This window comes from Dermacentor andersoni, chromosome 1 (assembly GCF_023375885.2).
Source record: "Dermacentor andersoni chromosome 1, qqDerAnde1_hic_scaffold, whole genome shotgun sequence".
NCBI lineage: Eukaryota > Metazoa > Arthropoda > Arachnida > Ixodida > Ixodidae > Dermacentor > Dermacentor andersoni.
In genome coordinates, this window is record NC_092814.1 from 390,339,749 (window position 1) to 390,348,800 (window position 9,052).

The 9,052-nt window shown below is 46.7% G+C and overlaps 1 pseudogene; it reads left to right on the forward strand.

The window, feature by feature from the left end:
* The window catches only part of LOC126518544 (uncharacterized), a 153,319-nt pseudogene extending 146,817 nt beyond the window's left edge, over positions 1-6,502 (forward strand).
* Positions 6,503-9,052: the final 2,550 nt, after the last annotated feature.

Consider the following 9,052-nt stretch of genomic DNA (forward strand, 5'->3'; position numbering starts at 1 on the left):
GGTCGAGCTTTATAGATGGCGGCAGCTGCATGCTGCTTGTCACCACCGGTGTGGCACTTGAGGACATGCAGCTGTCACTCAGAAATGATCCTTACACCACCTGTCTGGTATGCATGCTTTGTCAAAAAGGTCTTGCTGGGGAAAATGGAGAGCTGCTATAATGTGTGCACAAGGCAAACTGTACTGATTATAAAAAGCACACATGAAACGCGTCAGGCATAATGAAACACTCTGCTCGCAACTTGCTGAAGCCGCTCCATAAGAATTAGGAGTAGAAGTAACCAGATAACGTACTTCTTTAAACCGCTCATACTGCTTAAGTACTTTACTTGTGGCCTCAGACGTGCAATTACGGGCCAAGTCTAGTTGAAATGGCTCACTCGCATCATTTACATTTAGGGTCAGCTTCATTTTCTTAAATTTGGAAAGTTTTAGAGGCAAGAAATCCTTCTCAATTTAACTTACTAATGCTTCCATGGGTTGAACCAAATGGATGCTTCAATTGAGATAACTTTAATCTTTGATTGTTACACTCAATGCGATTATTGATGTTATTACCAAATGTAGGAAGTTTTTGCCGATATTGTCACGTGGTGGTGACGTTTAGGAACACAGTAGCAATACTCTGAAGTACAAAACTAAATTTTATTGGGCAAAGCTGTGTCCACAAAACAGGCTACACTTATAGCACAACAATAGCGGCGAACACAGTCGGCGATCGTCGAAAATCTGATCAGCGGGTCCAGCGCGTCGGCTTTTATACAGCAGTCGTCTAATGTTCCAGACTAATCGCTGGGACGCGCGTGTCTTCCACAAAGGTCAACACCAATCGTGTCACGCGATGAAATCAGATGCCACAAGGTTCGGCGACAACAGACAGCGAATAGAAGCATCGATAACATTCCAGAAACTTCCTATACATGCAGCCGCGTCCTGCGCTGCGCGATAACATTTGTTAAGCCGTGAAACGTGGTCACCCGAGAAAGATCAACATGTACACGTGTCAATATGCATGTACCCATATTTCTTTGCAGGAGTGCCAGTTCTGCATGTAATAAGAAATAAATTCTTTTGAAACCATTCCTTCGAGCTCAGCAAGCCTATCTAAGTAGTCCTGCAGAGTGTAGGAATAAACTATTTTTTTAAGAGAGGGAGTAACTGATCAAGCTGTAGCCTACATTTCTCATTGACCTTTTGCTGAAAGCATTGCAGCACATGCCATGTACAGAACAAAATTTCAATATTAGGAAGAAGCTTGCTCAATATGCGTAGCTCGTTCATGCCTTTATCTATCATGACTACTCTTCAACGAGACAGAACAAGCGGGTTAAAATCTGAAAACTTGGCGAGCATAGCCTGCACAATTTCAGTCGTTTCATTTCGCAAAAGGGCATAACACACAGGTCTCCCTCGACCTCCACCATCTTCAACCAGAATAGAGTACAAGATATAGCCTTCAATGTTTGCTTTATATGTTCCGTGAATAAATAAAATATCTGGATACTTTTCTAAAATCTCACTCATTTGCGTTGTCTGAAGTAGCACAAATTGCAGGTTATTACTTTTATTCTTTTCATAGTTAATAACCCAGTTTGGATTACTTGCCAACAAGGTGTCTATGTTTTCTAAAACCATTTCTTCGTGAGCCTGCTCGTTGCGAATAGGAATAGAAAAGCTTTTCTTGTAATTGTTAACATCTTTCATAGGTAATTTCCTGCCCGTTTTCTGTGCGAAAAATTTTTTTAAATACTTTGGGCCAATATTACATTTGGCAAAGTGAAAGAAGTCTACCTTCTCTGCATCGTTCGGAAGCTTGCTTTGAGGATACAAGTTATAATACTTCGTGGCGTGAAAATGCTCAGTTTGCAGCTTGGTTAATTTGTAGGGAAGAGTAGGTGATTTGCACAGGCTTACTGAAACTGCCATTTCGCAACCAGTACCATTGTATTCTTGCTTGAGACACTTTTCTATGCCTCTTGATTTTATAGCATGACCACGAACACGGCTATATGAAATCCTAATATACTCAAACTCCTTAGATTCTGATGCAAATGGCTTCTGTGAAACCTATTTATTTTGACTATGTGCTGGCCCTGCCGGCATCACTCAACAAATCTTTGCCTAAAAGAACTGAAATTATCAAATATTGCATTTAAATTAACTTTGCTGCTCCATCATGCAATACATTGACAAAGTTAGGACCTCTGGTTATGTTAGCACCAGCTACTTCACAAACAGCCTGGGCATCAGAGCTGGCAGGCCTGCAGCTGGATGTCAAAGCAGGCTCACAACACCTATGTCGCGTAGAAGAAATGCACCCAATCTTTGTTAAGGTCACAAGCCTCTGTACCAGGATTGCTCGTCATCTGCCCTCCATCTTGCATTGTTCCTGACATACAGCATTTGCCGACCGGGGCCTCATTTGCAACATCATTTATGACAGGTCGGCACTCAGCCATAGCAAGTACCAAGCAGTATTTATTCTGCCTGCTAGCCACATGCCGCAACTTGCCAAAACTATCACAAATGGCTTCATGAGAGGCACTCGCTTGTCCTTCAAGCTTGCTATCAGAGACAGCAGAACAAGCAGACTCAGATCTTCCACTGTCAGTGCATGTCTGTTTCTATCTTACAACTACTCTCAATGGTGAAGCGAACTTCAAGAACTTGGCAACTGTCACAGCAAGAATTTAGCTTCCCTGTCTGCAGCCAGGTCACAGCTCCATTCTTGCTTATGCAGTGCTGTATCCTTCCGCCGCATCTTCGGTACTACCAGTTTCCACTCACTGTCGCCACACTGGGAGACAGCCTCTGGTACAGCTGCTTCTCGAGCACTCGCCTCTTCTTCTCCCACAGGTGAGCACACAACAGGAGCACTCTCATGCTTTCGTGTGGCTCTCCTATTTCTCCTGACACAAGTGGTGCTTGCACCTCGACCAGGGATTGTTGGCTCAGCAGACCTCCCCTCGGCTTTTCCCCTGCTTGGTACACTTGTGCCATGTAAAATGGTGGAAGCCAGGCTGTCCCAGGTGAACGAAGCCTTGCTTCCCTTGCAACGGACACGGATACCACCAACAAGTGAAAAGCCAGCACCTTGAAGGGTTCTGGTAGGCTGGTTAGGGCCGTGCCTCTGCAAGGGAGCAGTGCTGGCTTTCCAGACAGGAGCTTGTGCTGCGAAAGGTCGACTTTCTGCTCGAGAAGAAACAAAAATATGCAAACCAAGCGGGGGAACGTCAGCCTCGGAGATTGCAGGGATGCTATCCTGCCGAGTCCAACCGGTCCATGAAGAAGGTGCCTGGATCTCCTTCTATGACTGCTGGATGCAGCTTCCCTCCATATGGATGGACAGGCTGCAGGCCTCCTGGTACAGGAAGTCTGCCAGCATCTTGTTACCAAAGTACTCGGGGGGACACCATCGCTGCTCAGTCAACTGGGCCAGTTGTCCACGAGACCACCCAGGAATGTGAAGCCACACTCGTGGCACTACTGCATCAGGGCAGCGTCCCTGATGCGTCCCTGATGCTCAGTCCCTACTCCTCTATGCGCGGCCACACTGACTGACAAACTACGACGCGATAGGAAATACTGGTCCGCGCATTTCACCATCGAGTCGCCGGCAACCAAAACATGTGTCATATTGGAAGCAGTGCAATCTAAAATGCACCTAGAAAAGAAAGAATGCGAGAACATAAATGTGACCTTTTTCACAAACGAAAGGAGGCTACCTTCTGGTGAGCGCTACATATGTTGAATCCGAGAAATCTGCGCTAGGGTTGAACAAAGCAAGCTGTCGCGAACAAGGACAGCAAGATCGGCAAATACGCGACAAACACAATCAAAATACTATCAAAATACTTATTAGAATAGCTATAAATAACGTTACAAATATAAGATAAACCTGCAAAGCAGCTTTCATGCATATAAAAGGATGATGTTAAAGGCTTGGGAGGATGCAGTAGAACCAGGCCTTGGGACCAGCTCCAGCGGCAGCAGAAAAGCATGGCACGCAAGCGCGGCTCACCGGATGCGTACTGAATGTCACGTCTGTACAATGAATAAAATAACGCGCCATCGAAAAACACGAAATACACAGGCATGCGAAGTTGTGTTTTAGTGACCTAACTTCCATGCGTCTGAGGAGCCGCGCGTTGTACCAATATTTCTTCTTCTTCTTCATCATCATCATCATCATCATCATCATCATCATCATCCTGGCTATGCCCATGGCAGGGCAAAGGCCTCTCCTATGCTTCTCCAACTACCCTGGTCATGTGCTAATTGTGGCCATGTTGTCCCTCCAAACTACTTAATCTTGCGCGCCCACCTAACTTTCTGCCGCCCCCTGCTACGCTTCCCTTTTCTTGGAGTCCAGTCCGTAAGCCTTAATGATCATCGGTTATCTTGCCCCCTCAATACATGCCTTTCCCATGCGAATTTTCTTTTCTTGTATTCAACTATGGTGTCATTAACTCGCGTTTATTCCCTGACCCAATCTTCTCTCTTCTTATCCCTTAACGTTACACCCATCATTCTTGTTTCTATAGCTCGTTGCGTCGTCCTCAATTTAAGTAGAACCCTTTTCGTAAGCCTCCAGGTTTCTGCCCCGTAGGTGAGTACTGGTAAACCACAGCTGTTATCTACTTTTCTCTTGAGGGATAATGGCAACCTGCTGTTCATGATCTGAGAATGCCATCCAAACGCACACCATCCCATTCTTATTATTATAATTATTTCAGTCTCATAATGCGGATCCGCGGTACTACCGGCCCTAAGAAGCAGTATTCCTTTACCACTTCCAGTGCCCCGCTACCTATCGTAAACTGCGGTTCCAGTCTTTTCCAGTCTTTACCACTTTACAATTGCTCGTAGTACAACGGGGCGTGGCACTTGCGGAGGCGCCGGACGTTTGCGCGCATGCGCGAGTAAGAGCGGGTGCGAGAGATAAAATGTTTAGGCTTTTGCTTCCTGAATATCTGACTCTGCCTAGGCACTACGGAGGAGTTTCTTAGCGCGAGTTTTATACGTTTGCCCTAGCGTGCCGGCATTGCGGAGTGTGGTGGAGTTTGCGCTCCGACACTGGCTGCCGGTGCTGTGAAAGAGGTGATAATGTTGCAGATGTTTCCGTGAAAGCAGTAGGGACTATGAAAGAGACCAGTCCACATATATTCAAAATGTAGAAGGCTGAGCGCCCTAGCCACAGCAGTTGAGTGGCTGGAAAGGCGCCGGTGAGGCTCGACGCCGCTACAATCGCTACGAGAATACGCCGTGCCACACAAACGCGTTTTACGCTAACCTTACCTAACGTTAACCTAACCTAACGAGGCCGACACAATGTTTATCACGTAACTGTTGTGAGAACACGCCGCACCATCCTGACGGATTTTACGCTAACCCAGCCTAACCAAACGTTAACCTAACCTAACCTAAGTTCACGTTAACCTAACCCAACAGAACAATTGTATCTCGCAAGCGGTGCGCGTTCGACGTGAACGCGGCGAAATGCGGACGGCGTCGGCGGTAGCTCTGTCTCAGCTTTCGATGCGTTGCCTCGTTGGTGCTGCTACAAGTGCATTGAAATACTTACACGTGTAAATGGCTCACAAGCCGCACTTTTTTATGTCAAGTATCCATGGGTTTGCTCACTGTAGGTAAAATTTATTTCTAGGTATGCCAACTTCACGGAGGAGGACATTATCCGAGTAGCATGGCTTGCCGATCAAGCAACGGGCCGCCCCATCACAATGCCGTTGTCTCATGTGCGCCTTCCCCCAGACGATGTACCATCGCAGTTCCCGAACTGTGCGACTTACGTGCCTAGGAAAGCTGCGAAAAGGGAAGAGCCTGACTCCAATCGCCCGCGCATAGAGCATGCTGCCCTCTAGATAGCCATCGCTGAATCCTAGGAGGCGTTTAACAGAGCACGTGTACATGATAAAGTCAATTCTTTGAGCGAGCTTACCAACCACTTGAGGAAGCAGGAGATGAAGTTCCTGGGACGTAATGGAAAAAAATTAAAGGCTTCCTCTCATTCACATCATCGACGACGAAGCACCGTGGCTGAAATACTCCGTTTAAGTGAAATTAGACATCAGCGTGACGCTACATGTCATGAAAACGGCCGTAAAAAAGCTGGGCGCAAATATGTGCGTTCCCGAAATTTCTAACAGTAAAAAGGGTATTGGGGAACTCCTCAAAGGCATCGAGATTTGACACGGAAACCTGATGTCCAACTCAGTCGTGGATATTTGCGAGGCTGTTTGTTTACTGCTGGATAAGTTTTCCACGTCCCAAGCAGAAGACGACGCCGACTGCATTCCATTTCTGCACGAGCAAGGCACCTTGTACATATCGAAAAAAACAGCGCAGGCGCTACTCTGCGCATTTCATGGTGTTCTGCTGCATTCTTTTCACTGTATCGCCCCATGCGTACGCTTACATACGCAGTCATAGAAGCATCAAACTGCCGCATCCTATGACGATCAGATCCCTGTGCTCGTCTTAATGGTATACGCCCTCAGCAAGAGCATCAGAGCGAAACATTCCTCAGCTAAACGGCGAGAAGAATTTCTGATCTGAAAGATAACCAGCGCTTTGTTACAGTTATGGTAGACGAAATGCATATAAAACCCTACTTTGACTACAAAGTAGACATTGTTACCGGCGCTGCGCTTAACACAAGTGATCAAGTGATCCTGCAAAGCGTACGCTCGTTTTCATGGTGCGCAGCCTGATGTGCAAATTTAAAGAAGTTGCGCACATCATGCCAGTGCACAGAGTAGAGGTGTGGTTCTTGCGCAAGTCGTTTAAAGACGTGAATTGCGGGCTGGAAAAGACCGGGTACGGGGTTGGGTGCGTCGTGAGCGACAACTCTGTGAACCGAATAGCGATGTCCCTCATCGAATCGCCTCCTCCTAAGAGAATTGCCTACCAACACCCCTCAGACCCTGCAAGGCCGCTGTTCTTCGTTATGGACCCGGTACACATACTAAAATGCATACGAAATAATTGGATCAACCAGAAGAATGAGGAAATTTGATTCTGCTTCTCTGAGATCCAAACAGACGCGCCACAGTCAGAGCGCATGCAAATAGCGTCATTTGCGAAAATCAGACTTTCACAGCAAAGAGTGTTACCAGCTGTGGAAACGTGGCTATGGGCTGTCGAGAAAAGCCCTCTAGCCTTCGAATATTGAAAGGAAGAACGTAAAGCTTGCCTTACAAATCTTCAAGGATTTATTACCTAAGGCGTTACGCGCGCTTTGAGCAAAGCATAACCTATACTCTTTTGAGGCCACCGCTACATTTATCGAGATCATAATCACAATCATAATGAAACGGGAAAACTTCATGGAAGGGAAAAAGGCTGAGAAACCAGTTTCAACAACCACTGTTTTTCCTTCATAACGATCTAAAAATAGACTTCTTGCGCGTACTTTTGAAATGGCTGCATGAATGAAAAAACAAACGCCTTGACAAGGGTACTTGTGACAAGAAAGACTCACGCTGCTCTCGAACACACTACCTACGCGCTTGTTGAGCTCGCTAGGTACAGCTTCGAAAAGCTTAGGATGTTGTATGTCCTTTCTGGGAAGATAGAGGCTGACTGCGTTCAGGATTGGTTTTGAAAGTAAAGGCAACTGGCAGGTGTGCCGTATCACGTTCACATTAGGCCGATTTATGAAGTCGAAAACAAGCTGGGCCTGCTGAGCGTCTTGCCTACTATTTCCACTGACCAGCATTTGGAATGTGTATGCAAGCAGGTAGAGGCATTTCATCCCAGCTGCAACGTTCTTGTAAGATGTGAGACTCTGTCGAAGATGCAGGACGTCCTTCCGATGCTTGTCTACGTTGCAGGATATGCACCGTACGGGACCCTCAAAAAGATGAATTACGCTAAATGCGTGGACATGTTCACTGTGGGTAAGACAATCCCAATCTCTGCCGCTCATGAACACTGCGATCTTGTGAAGCAGTTGGACCGAGGAGGTCTAGTCTACCCATGGATGTTTGCACTTGACGCTGTTGCTCACAGCTACGTTGTCGTAGGGCAGCTCCCTATGCAGCCAGAACTGCCACTAATGCCGGAATAACACAAGGTTGTCAAGAAGCTGACACTGCAATTCCTGGCCAACGAAGAGCAATCCGACTTCGACACCTGCGAGAATGCCACACGAGAAAAGTAGTACTAAAACACATCCTGCGGTGCAGCACGCACGCTTTGCTGAATACCATTTGTGGAAAACTAAATGACAAACTTCTCGACGCGGGCGATGGGTAAAAAAGAAAGAAGGAAAGCCACAACTCTTCAGAACAGATAGGTGTATTGCTCCTGATATAACGCAACCACAGCACGAAACTGGATTCTGTAAATGTTTCGCTCGTATAACTTTCTTGCAGTCAAATTTATTTTAAAATTCAGGCATGCTCGTTCGTGCATGAAAAAAAGAAAAGCTTCCGCACGGTGTATCTGCGAGACAGCCTCTCTTGAACAGCGCTATGTATTTTTACCAATCCACCCCCTCGTGTGACATGACGGGGAGAGAACTAAGGCCTTAAGCTTTTCTAGAGGGTCTTGACCCGGCGAGACATGCAGACATCGACGGTCGCCTCAGCATCCCTCGATACTATGATCGCGACCGCCGAGGGACTCTCGAGCGAACCACTTCTTCACGGTTCCGCTCGTAAGACAACGGGTTCACTTTCCAGATTATTGACAACCTGTGTGACGACAACAAAATGTGTAGTCGCGCCCGCTAGGAATGACGACAACGATGCGCCGACCAATGGAGATCGTGAGAGCGAACCGTTACAGAATACAGCCCCATGAAACTGAAGCCTGGTGTATACGCAAGCCCATGACCACCGTGATGCAGAAATAATAGTAATAAAAAAACGCTGAAGCACAACATATTCAACGGAAGTGTCTAGCAAAATAGTCGATCCATTGCTAGTAGAGCAAGTAGCTGGCCTTCTTCGAGATGGCGCTGATGCGTAAGCGCAATCGTTTCCAAGTGCCGAGGTGAAGCGACAGCCTGAGGTTATGCTTCTTTTTT